We start from the raw sequence: 12,994 nt of genomic DNA on the forward strand, positions 1-12,994 counted from the left end.
ATGATGTGGAGCAGAAGGATTTTCATTATTGGAGGCAATCTCAGTGCAGATAAGATTTTTCAACCAGTGGCAATCCCATATCTCCACATTTTGGGACCGAACTCTGTCCTCCAAGATGACAACACTCGCCCCCATTGAGCTGGGTTTATCAGAGACTTTCTCCAGAATTTTGTTGTGGAAAGGATGAAATGGCCTGCCAGCAGTCCTGACCTCAACCCCATTGAAAATTTGTGGGATCAGCTTGGGTGTGCTGTTTGTGCCAGAGTGACCGACACAACAACGTTGGTTGACTTGCGACAAATGCTGGTTGAAGAATAGAAGCAACCACAGCAGTGTGTGACCAGCATGGAGGATGTGCCAGGCTGTTGTGGCTGTGTATAGTTCTTCTACCAGCTACTGAGGCTCCTGTTTGTTAAATGAATACATTGTTCAATTGTCAATATGTCTTGTTTCTTCAGACTTCAATCATCCAATCCACTAAACACCAAACAAGAGTCAATGGCAGAATCAGCTGTTTGGCTTTGCCAGAGAAGATTTAGCAAATTTTTCATGGATGCAACCCACATACTCAGCTTTGCTGCTCATCCCACAAATGCATGTTCCTTACAAATGTGGCACCATTTAAAGGGGAAACAGGTATACAGTATAGGATTTATTGCCAAGAAGTATTGTTGTAAAAAGGAAAAAAATCTACCAAATGCAAAGTTCCTTAGTTTTTGTGCTAAGTTTGTTTTAGATGAGGGAACAAGCTAGAGGATTTGCATGACTAATGAGTTCAGTTTTTCAACCAATCGGGGTAACCTAAATACTGCTTGGCATTTACACTCCAATGAGGGCATAATAGTTACAACACAACTCTGTGTGTTATTTTGGAAATGTCTGTCCATATGTAAAACCCTAAGAAATAAACCATGACATGGGGAAAAACACTTTACTGGAAAATTCATGTTTGTGGGAATGAGCTAAGAATACTGTAAAATACACTACAGATGCATGCATACTTAACTAAAAATCCATAAAATGGCTGTAATGGACAATAACAGATGAGGAAGCAGTGCCATAGCTTTTCAAGCTGGCGGGGAATAAAACCAGGCCACAGACCAGCCCAAGATCTGAATGCATTTAAAATACAGAAACGTCTTAATGCATCTCCATCTGTGAGTCCTTCTGAGTGTCTTGCATTCATGCTGCAGCATGTATGTCATTCCCAATAAGTGCAACACTCACTAACAGAGGTGTATGATGTGCCATCTGTGAGTCCTTCTGAGTGTCTTGCATTCATGCTGCAGCATGTATGTCATTCCCAATAAGTGCAACACTCACTAACAGAGGTGTATGATGTGCAGTTTAAAATGTATTTTTCTCGCATATTCAGTTCTGCAAAGCAAATCTAACTGATTTACATTAGGATGCATAAAGTAAGGCTTAAAAGCTTTAGATGTGGATTTCATTTGGCTTTTAGTGTATGCTGGACCACAACCCATCATGCTTTGCTCAAGGTCACAATGTGGGCAGGAATTCTAAGAATTATCTTATTTAGTTAACTTCAACAAGTTCTATACACACCTGACAGAAACAGATGGTTTCTATATTAATGTATTGATCATTTGTTTCCAGTAATGACCCAGTTATCATAGATGACTATCAGTAACTCAAGGTTATGCTGTTACCCAGCTGCACTTGGAAACCATTCACACCATGGGGAATTCAATGTGTAATATGCATACAATCACAGGTTGTGATTACAAGTAGTGTTTTATCTTTTAACATTTACACCTTCTCTGCTTTTAATAATCAAATTTTCTAAAGCTTTCACACACTTAGCACCCACAAATTTAGCTAAATTATGCAAAATTTGTAATTGCAAAGACTGAAGATGAATTTAATGATGGAACTGCACTTTCCAAATCTAAAACTCTTCCATTTACCGACTAGCCATTAAAAAATTTACATATTTTCAAGACTGTAAATGTTGTTTTAAAACTCATAATTAGCTCTAGTGATGTGCTTACGGTTTAGCATTGTGAACTGTTTACCCATTGGCAGTCTTTATTCCCCTCAAAGAGCTGAGACATGTTTAACCACTGTCCCTCCTCTATTGTAAAAAAAATGCAATTTTTTTCCCTAGTGCAGAAGACATAACTTAATCTGTTTTAGGTACATACAAAGCCTCTTTCTTTTCAGCATCCTCCATGATAGTGTTCCTCAGTTATATAACAGACCAGTGGGACAAAGAGAAGATACCACCCACTAACTGCTAATCACCTGATTAGTGAAAGTTGTGTCTCCCAGCTCCCTCACTGGGACCATGGCATTGATTTTCACAGCTGTACAGATTACATGCAGCTGTGCATTTCCATACCACCCAAAGATCTCAGCCCAGTGTAGTTCAACATATTGATCACATCAACTTGTGAATGTCAAGGAAATCATGTCAGCTGCACTGAAGTAAGAGAAACACTGTTATTACCGGAAAGGGGAGCTGTCAATCATAAAGCCCATATAGTACATTCTCATATTGATCAGAGAACGGTTATCAGAACAGAAAATCTGAAGAATATAGTAACAATTTTCTCTCCGACCCTTTTAGATTTTGAGTGACTTTCGTCTGCCGTCACCATCAACAGGATAACAAAAAATTATGAAATCAATTGCAACATTGCTCAAAATGCATCAACCTGGGGTGTAAATGTTTTAGTTGTGCATTTTTACACCTCTAAGCTTAAAATTAGATGCAGTTACTTTGCAGGTCTAATTTTAAATACTTAATTTTGTTATGTATACCCACGATATATGTATTGGGGAAATCTGAAATAGGAAACAAGAGACAAAAGACAAAAAAGAGAAACAATAAGTTGTTGAGAAAAAAAAATCTAAATTTTTGAGATTACACAGTTGCTCATTTACAGGAAAATATTCAAATTTTACAGCTTGAAAAATGATAAATTTACAAGAAACAAAACATTACATTTTGGAAAAAAAAAAAAAAATATATATATATATATATATATATATATATATATATATTTTTTTTTTTTACCAAGCTGCAGTTCTCTTGTAAACGAATTTTTTTTTTTCTTCCAGGATTCCCCTGTGTTTATTCACTTTTCACTGAGAAGTTTCTCCATGGCATGATGCTGCCACTACTGTGCTTCACAGTGGGATGGTGTGTTTGTGGTGATGTGAAGTGTTTGTTGTCCACCCAACCGAATGCCTTGTCTGATGGGCAAAAAGCACTGTTTTGGTCTAATCAGACCAAAGAACTTTCTTCCACTTGACCACGGAGTCTCCCACATGCCTTTTAGTGAACTCTAGTCAACATTAAATGGGAATTTTCTTCAACAGTGGCTTTCTCTTTGCCACTCTCCCATAAAGCTTTCACTGGGGAAAAACCCAGGCAACAGTTGTTGTATGCAGAGTCTCTCCCATCTCAGCTTCTGAAGCTTGTAACTGCTGCAGAGTAGTCATAGGTGTCTTGGTGGCCTCTCTCACTAGTCTGCTTCTTGCATGATCTCTCAGTTCGTGAGGATGGCCTGATCCAGGCTCATTTACACATGTGCCATATTTTTTCCCATTTCTTGATGATGGATTTAACTGAACTGTGAGGGATTTTTATTGTCTTGGAAATGTTATTGTATCCATTCCCTGACTATTGTTTTCCATCTCATGGTTATATTTTCTAATCACCTTTTCTCTGAGTTGCTTGGAGTGTTCTGTTGTCTTCATGGTGTAATGGTAGCCAGGAATCCTGATTACCCAGTGACTGGACCTTGCAGACACAGGTGTCTTTATACTGCACTCATGTGGTCCACTCTTCACTAATTGTGAAACTACTAGCATCTGGCTGGACCTCAGTTGAACTAGCTCAGTCTCTTTTAACAGGGGTTCAAATATATGCAAATGTATTTTACCATACATGCTTTTGTTTAATTGACATTACTTTTTAGAAATCTTTTTTCACCTTGACATTAAAGAGTTTTTTCCTAATTAAGAAAATCACTGAAAGGGTAAAAAAAAATCCCATGGGGGTTACTTTGAACAGACACTGTATTTATGACTTCATGAATTGTTAGTGTTTTCAGTTTTTAAAGTCAAAATGTATATTTTTGAACTGGAAATTTTGAGTTTTGTCTTGTAAGTTGTTTACTTTAAATACAGTTTTGTTTCTTGTATTTGTACACCTCCAAACCTTATTTCTCAAAAATTAATCAACATTTATTTGAGTGGGCCTAAAACACTTTGCAGAAATAACCATTTATAGTCTTTTTGGCAAAGGTATGCAATTAGGGCACATAAATTTAGTTTTTACATTATTCTAAAAAGAAAGAAAACCATTTTAGAGCAAAATAAGCACATTTTAATGTTGAAACACCACCCCAAAATACAGCAAATGTCAAACCAAGAAAGTATGTTAAAGTGGATGAACGGGCTTCATGTTGCACTGCTCCTTGAAACCTTTATCAGACTTTGAAGTGGCACAGTTTAAACCTGTTGCTGGTTGAAAACACTTGTTGATGATCAAGTATGTGTCTGTGATCTTCAGCCCTGCAGCCTGCCATGAACCTGTGGGTTTTACAATCATTGCTGCTTTAAACAAAGCTATCAGACATAAATATAAGGCTTTATGGTGTAGTAAAAGTAAATCAGAGAAACTCAGAGTATATCATATCCTTTACCATTCCTATTAAGGTTTATACCGTGCTGTGTTTACTGCTTTCATGTTTAAATATATAACCCTCTCACATGTCTTTTCATTTCAGTGTTTTCCTTAATCGTTCAGTCTTTTTTCTCTCGATGGTGTCATGCATGTAAATGTTACTTTGATTAAATTAATAAAACCACAGTAGCACATAGCTGAGGTGGTGAAAATGTTAAAGAAAGGCTTCCATGCATGGGTAATTCTTGGCATGCTAAACAGGGTTAGTCAGTACATCCCACAATCACAGTTTCCACGGGAACACAGACACAGAGCACTGCAGCAGCTGACGGTGCCTCCAGTGATCGCCCACACACAACAAGGCCCGGCCATTATAACAGTGCTTTGTGTTCCTGTGTGCATATGTGTATGCAAAAGAGAAACAGAGGGGGGGACAGTGGGAGTGAGTGTCAGAGTTTATATGGCTGGTTACCCACGCTGGGTGGTCGCTCAGTTCAACACACGGTGAATACACCCTCAGGATTTTTCTTTTCTGCCTTTGTGATGGAGAGCAGAGACTCATAGTCAGTAGCTAATCTCATCTATTGTCCTCCACATGTAGACTGAGGGGCAGAACCTGATGGCAGACATGTATAATCTGCAATGACCTTACTGATATGTAGACAGTTATGCTGTTAAAGTTTGACAAACATCTTAGGTTTTCATTCATATAAGGTTTAGGCCTCTGAGACTGACAGCCATTTTTATTAAAGCCATCTATTGAAGCCAGTAGTCCTATAGACTTTATTGCCAGGTTCTCCTGTGATGAAGTGTGAAGTATCTGATCTGACTGAAAGAATTGTGCAGCCACACCATTTTTAAAATGTATGATCAATACTATGTTTATTAAAGGGACTTGACTTGAGATTTGAAAGTGCGTTTCTAGCTGGGGCTAATTGAAATGTCATTCTCTAGGATACATTAACATGTGACTACAGGAGCTAATGACTGGCCCACCAACCTTTTATTTGAGAGACAACTGACTCTATACTTGGTTACAGTCATATGGGGGAGACCCGTAAACAACCAAGTGTTCAGCACACACCATGAATTTTCATGTTCAAGACGAAATAGCCAACAGGGAAGTTAGCAGACTGAAAATGAAAGCACAACAGCCTCAGGAAATCAAACTTTCCTCACTTCCAGCTCTGGCATGCACAGCTTATGTTCACACTATCTCCACATTTTCATCTATTATTTCCTTTTCCTCATAACATCTTCTTATCCTCCAACACAGGTTATTTAAAGCACTTGGTGAAAAAATGACCATAAGCTGTAGCCACTTACTTTTTTTTTCCCTCTGTAAGCGCTGCATTGTGCCATTCTAATGATGCTATACATGCCTTTGTCGCCTCCTGGTTATTTTGTTGATGCATCCACAGACGGCTCTAAGGTCTGGATCTTTTTTTGTTGTTTTTGCATTTTTGACAAAGACAGAATTTCAACCATAGCAAAAAAAAAAAAAAAAAGAAAAACTCACTTCAACCGCCCTTACTAATTTTGTTCTCTACACATCATATGCCGTTGCAAGACATGTATGAAAAGTAGCAGTTGAAGAAGAGAGATGGACACATTGTCTCTTCAAGTTGAAGCTTTTGAACTGACAGGCTTTCAGAAAGTTGCAGAGTGGTCCGATGCATGCAGCTGCAAGTTTCAGCTTGTCTTGTGTAAATATTTTCTTTTAAAAGGACTTACCTGGTGATACAAGCAGTAGAGACCGTTATAAGCATTGAATAACAACCTTTATTATGACTGGAGGGTACTCTGCATTAAAATAAAGAAAAATGATAAAGCCTAAATTACCCATTTTTCCTTAGTTGGCATTAATCTGAATTACTTTTCAAAAATCAATCTTGAACACATACAATATGAAACAGCTTCATCACCTTGGCTCCTCTGTCTTATTTCAAACACTCACACTTTGTCTTCCATAGTGAGACAAATGATCTTAAGTCCATCCTGTTAAGGTTTCTAATCTGAGCTGGAGCTGTGTCAGGAAACCTGTGAGTTAGCAAAATACGTTGTATATTGATCCAAATCAAAGCAGCTTTTAGGGAACATTGATAGCATATTTTTTTCAGTCAGGATTCTAGTGAAATCTTCATATTGCACTCCAGTTAAATAACTTCCTGTGTCTACAGGTCGAATGAAAGTCAGGCTCAGTATCATGGCATTAAGATAGGTGCTGTTTTGTATGAAAGCTTGACATTGCTGCATTGAACAATCAAGAGTTAGGTGAAAGCTCTTGTTACTCTGCCAGTAGGAATAATGGACATATAAGAGTCTGTCTGTTCCTGATAAATAGCTATTTTCCACTCCATTCTTTTCTTACTTAGAGAACATTATGTCTGCTTTTCTCTGACTCACTGAGTTTCTCTGTCTCTGAGTTGCTGAAACTTTCTTGTCTGCAGAGTCCTCTGTGTACTTCTCACACCCACCATCTTTACTCATGGTACCAGGTCCAAGTAAAAGATTTGATTTGAGTAGCGTCACATATGACAATGTGTCTCAAGTGACTGTAGTATAATGACACCTGTCTGGAAGGTCCAGCCACTGGTCAATCAGTATTCCTGGCTACCATTACACCATGAAGACAAAAGAACACCCCAAGCAACTCAGAGATAAGGTTATTAAAAAATGTAAGTCAGGAGATGGAAACAAAAACATTTCCAAGGCACTGAACATCCCCTGGGATTAAGTTAAATCCATCAACTAGGAAGCAGCTTCAGCAGCAGAGGTGGGAGAGACCATGCAAATAACAACTGTTGCCTATTTTTTTTCTTTTTTTTTTTTTTCACCAGTCAAGGCTTTATGGGCAAAGGACCTCCAGCAAAACTTGTTGGCAACAGGGACTGAGGTTTCAGAAGTCAGCTCCAATGCACTCAAAATCATAGAATAAGACAACACTGGAACTTTTTGGCATCATGGATCAGCAGCATGTCTGGAGGAAGATGAATGAAGCATATGCTGAAAAGAACACTGTGCCCACAGTTAAGCATGGTGATGGCTCGGTGACGCTCTGGGGCTGCTTTGCATCCTCTGGCACTAGAAACTTGCAGCGTATGGAAGGCAAGAAGGATTCGTTGAAGTATCAGGAATTCCTGGGAGTGGACGTCATGCCGTCTGTGAAGAAACTGATGCTTGGGCATCACTGTACCTTCCAGCAGGACCATGATCCAAAGCATACCTCAAATTCCACCAAGGTTTGGTTGCAGTAGAAGTCCTGGAAAATTCTACAATGGTCATCACAGTCACCTGACTTGAACCCCATAGAAAATCTTTGGTGGGATTTGAAGAAGGTGGTTGCAGCATGCAGACCCAAGTGCAGTATTAATGGGGGGGGGGGGGTCCTTGCACATGATGAGCAGGCTAAGTATCCTCAGGAACACTGCCAGAAGCTGGTGTCTGTATATGCATCTCGTTAACAGCAGGTCATAGAAGCAATAGGGTGCTGCACTAAGAACTAAAGATGCTTGCTTTGAAGGGGTGGAATAGTTTTAAGACTGAAGAAGTCATTGTAAGTTGCATTTTCAATTTGTTTATTGCAAAAAGAAGAAAGTCTATAAATTGTTACAATAAACCTGACTTGCAATGGGGGTTGAATAATTTTGAAAGCAACTCTACTAAATACTGACTTGAAGGGGTGAATATTTATGCTGTCACTTATTTTACATTATACATTTGTATGTTGTTGACATTACTTTCTAGAAATCTGCTTTTTCATTCAAACATTAAAGAGGATTGTTTTTGAAAATTTTCTGTAAAATAAAGCCAAAGTATATTGACCATGACTGATCAAAATCGATAAAAGGGTAAAACATCCTATGGGTTAAATACTTTGTATGTGGCTACTGAAGAGGCAAAAAAAGCTGTACGATTCAGAACAGACTAATGAAAAGCATCTGAAGCTCATCAAAATAAGCCTGTAGGATAGTATGGGTAAAAGCATCCATCCATGGGTAAAGTCTGCTCTCCTGCTCTGCAGTAGAGCTAAACTAGGAGACCACACATTTTTTTGTTTCCTTTGGTGAAATTTCCATGAACATTGTGAGTAAAAATAAACTGCCATTTCTTTGCATTCAAATTTCCTGCATATGTACATGAGTGTTTAAGGATTTTTCCAAGACACCCATTGTCAATGATGTCACTCACCCTCTGTAGTGTAAAGAGGATTACATTGCAGATTCCCTTCACAAATCCTTCATTGTCATTTGGCATGGCATATCTTCATGCAGATTTATTTAGCTTTGTTCCCACAGGATGACTTGACACAGTTTAAAGCTCTTCTTTTAACCTGACTTTGAATCTCCTTGATAAATTATCGTGTTGCTGCCGATACTTTAAAATCAAAACAGCACATTCCTTATGTTTTATCACACATAGGCTGTAAGAGGCTGACAGGCTCTGCTCTGAAACACCATGTACTGAAATTTGCATGTGCTCATTCAGCAAATATGAACTCACTAACCCTGCACAGTACAAGCTGTAAAAATAGCCATCACACCATAAATATCCCGACTTGCACTTTCTTTAAGTGACTTAAAGAGCAGCATGGCAAATGAGGTGATCACCTGCTCGCAGTGATGCCTCGTCTCCTCGTCTTTGATGTGATTCCCCCCCTCCTGTCTTAGTCTCACTGCAGTGGATCCTCTACATCCGTATCAGTCCTTACCTGCTAATGTAAGCCTGGGAATAGGGAGTAAGCAGCTCTCCCTCTGCAGTATGTGGGACAGCTTCGTAGTCATTAAGTGAAGGTATATACCATCAGAGTACAATACAGAGTGTGCTTAGCATCAGCAAAAGCACATCATCTGAACCTGTCAGGAGCCAGACTCTGCCTGACTCACTTTTCAACATCAACTGGCTTAAAGCCTCATGTTTTTCTAATATTTTCAGTCAGCAGTTAGTCACTGACTGCTGTTTCCAAGGTACCATTTATACATCTGTCTGATATGCTTATAATAACTTGAGGCCATACTCTGCCATCCACATTTTCATGATTCAGTGTGTAACTTTTGGTATAAAGCACATGGTGATAATGTCACCTCTCGATATAGAAATAACTAGTATTTGCTCTTGTTTTGACACATTATCTGTTGGAAAAGGGCAGCCTCTGACATCATTTGTCATATCACAACGTCTTAGTTTGAGTTCTCAGGGCAGAGAAGGCTGCAAATAAGAAGTAAAACAATCAAATCCTTATTAATTTATTTTCTTTAATCATTATTTCTTCAGTAATTTCTATCTTGCATCTCACTGTGGTCTCCTTGGGGTTGTTTGATTTCTGTAATTTATGACAGCTTTGTGACGTTGCCTGTGCCTAAAACTTTCCTGTCTCTTCCAATGCATTTGGCAGCTTTAACCAGAAAGGCAGCATTTCAGCAGACTTACCCTCCAGACAGTTGTGATCTTGTGATTCAGACAATTCGCATCAATTCAACCATCCCTTCACCTTTGCTTCAGCCTTGTATTCAAGCTAATGCTGCAACATGTACACAAATGTGACCAACGGAGCAACTTCACCCCACAGAGGTCAACATGCACATTACTAAACTTATTTCTCTGATCTTCAAAATATTGATCTCCGTGTGTTTAGCTTTGCATTAACATTAAAAGGCATGGTTTATTGATTCTCTAGTACCTTTGAAAACTTCATGCTAGGATTATTTTTCCCTTAGAAGCAGAACAACAGTGGCCAATAGACATAAAAGAGCACAAAAGAAACTCCAATGGGATTCTTTCACTTTCAAGAGCTACCAAATCCCACTTCAAAACACAACACAGTTCAACTATAAACTACTGTATGATGGAAATGAATAAATCATAGACTTGGTGCCTTGATTGTCCTCCTTTATCCTTTTATGGAAATTCGTTAGCCAACCATTTAGCTGCTTTCTGTCATTTACCAGAGGCTCTGTTCTTACCTTTCCACTGACCAAGGCTCTGACCCTAATGTGTTTGTAGAAGAGAAAGTAATCCAACTGTCTCAAACTCATTATTTCATACCTGTGATGAAATGAAATAATGGGTTGTCAATCTCAAAATTACAGTTTAGTTTTAAGGTAATTAATTTCCTTCAGGTAAAAAGATGTGAAAAAAGAGACAACTCTGGCTGCAGCCAATTTCACAGGCCGATCAGCGGAGAGGCTGTATATCTCCAAAAGGAAGTTCACAAAAGAACTCTGACCTGGAGAGTTCATGTCTTCTGTGGCACAAACTGTGCAGGGAAAAAAAAAAACCATGATTTATCCATTTTGATTTTATGAATCACAACAGTTATTGGATGTAGTGACTGATTGAATGATGGACGGTAACTGTTTGCCAGGAAGCTTTGATGCCCACCTCAGCGCCTGCCTCATCTGTTGTCAGGTTCACTGAAATTTAGTTGTAAAAAAAGCATTTCTAATATGGGGAAAATCACTAATGAGCTTCAGATGTCCACTTCAAATGCCAGTGAATGATGTCACTGAGACTATGTCCATGGTGTATACGCCTGTGGCCTTAAGGGGACCGTTGCCTTTTGTGAAAATTAAAAGCATGAATTTCTCCTTCAGGGCCTGTTATTCCAAACTGTGGGTAAAGTATTTCAGCAGGCGTCAGCAGTAATCATACTTATTATGAAATGTACCTCAAGTAAAACAGGCAACAGTTTGACCTACTTTAAACTTAACTCCCACACACTGTAGTAGTTTTCCCGTCAGTAGTACTTGGCAATAACAAAGATTCATGAGTGGTATTCTCTTGTATGCGTGCGTTATGATATCTGAATATCTTCTTCTTAGGTCAAATCTGTAACATTTCTAGTCTTGCTGTTAGGTAAACAGAGAAAATTAACCAATGTTACTAAATTACTGTTTTCCTTATTTATTATACTCATAAAAGAAACACCAGTACACAAACAGTGCACTGGCATTAAGCACCCATTAATTTACCCCAGCCTGAGGAGCAGAATAAATAAGAAAATGAGGAGTTTAATTGCGCATTAGTGAGGAGCCAGTGGAACAGGCTCAGGGCTGTGTTCTCAATAAGGAACTATTATGAAAACTAACCTGTCACACACTTGAAAGAGCAGACCAGTTGGCATACAAACATACATTGTAATGCTTTTATTCCTGGCCTGGAGGAGAAGGCAGTGTGCTTCAGTTTATTACCAGCTTGCTGAAATGTGTGGCAAAGGTGAAAGAAATGGATGAATTGACCTTTTTTGTAGACCTTTAAGGAAAACATTAGTCAACTTTCTCACTTTTTTAATGAAGGCTCTTGGAATATTGTTGCAAAACACAAAAGTGAGCCTCATTTGACAGATAAATGATGATAGAAGAATTATATAACATTTATCTCCCGTGTGAGCACTGCACACATTTAACGTGTTCAATCTACAGTTAATTAACAGTCTCTGGTTGATATATCTGATTACAGGTGCATTCTGCTGTTTATTAACACACTTTCCATGCAGGATATTTCCCCTCACTTTACTTATTGTATCCCCACATTAAATCGACATTTATATATTTATATTTGCCTTGATTGATGTTGTGTGGAGCAGCTTTAATCCTGATGGATACATCTAATCAAAGCCCTCTGTTGTGAAAACAAAAGCGAAACTTAATTTCAGCCCCTCTTGTCTTTCTCACACAATTATACTCCCACAAATATGCTAAACAAAGACCAGTGACAATATTGATGATACAGAGTAAAAGCATAGTTGGTGGGCTTGTGGTATTCCAGCAGATATGATGGATTAGCTCTATGATGGACTGATGCTGTGCCTAAAAGCTTCCTCTCCTCCCATTATGTATATGTAGCAGTAAATCATATATGGACTATATATTTAAATAGCCATACAAATCAATGCTGTTCTCAATCTTGAGGATTATTATTCTCATTATTAATTACAAAATTAATCATAAAAAAACAACTTAGGTTCATTTTTGAATCATACGTTTAGTTTTGTCCAATGCATCAATAACAGAATGATCAAGATCATCTGCAAAACCAGGGGGTGACTTACAGGGATTAAGCCACAGATGTTTTCTCAGAGTAATAAGAAAGGTGTACAGTAATGAGACTGTGAAGAGTTTCATCCAATCTTACCTTAATGAGCAAACAAGACAGCTAGCTGGCTAATTAGCTTATCTAGCCCACAGTAATGAATGCTCAGTTTCTTCAAATGAAGACCACAAAACATCAGCTGACATCCATCGAAGGTGAATCAGCGGCATCATCAGCAAGTGAAAAGGGGGTATTTGTTTCAAGTTAGTGAATGTGTTTGTGAAGAGTTGTTAGCTCGCTAGTGTT

This window comes from Cheilinus undulatus, linkage group 9 (assembly GCF_018320785.1).
Source record: "Cheilinus undulatus linkage group 9, ASM1832078v1, whole genome shotgun sequence".
Taxonomy (NCBI): Eukaryota; Metazoa; Chordata; class Actinopteri; order Labriformes; family Labridae; genus Cheilinus; species Cheilinus undulatus.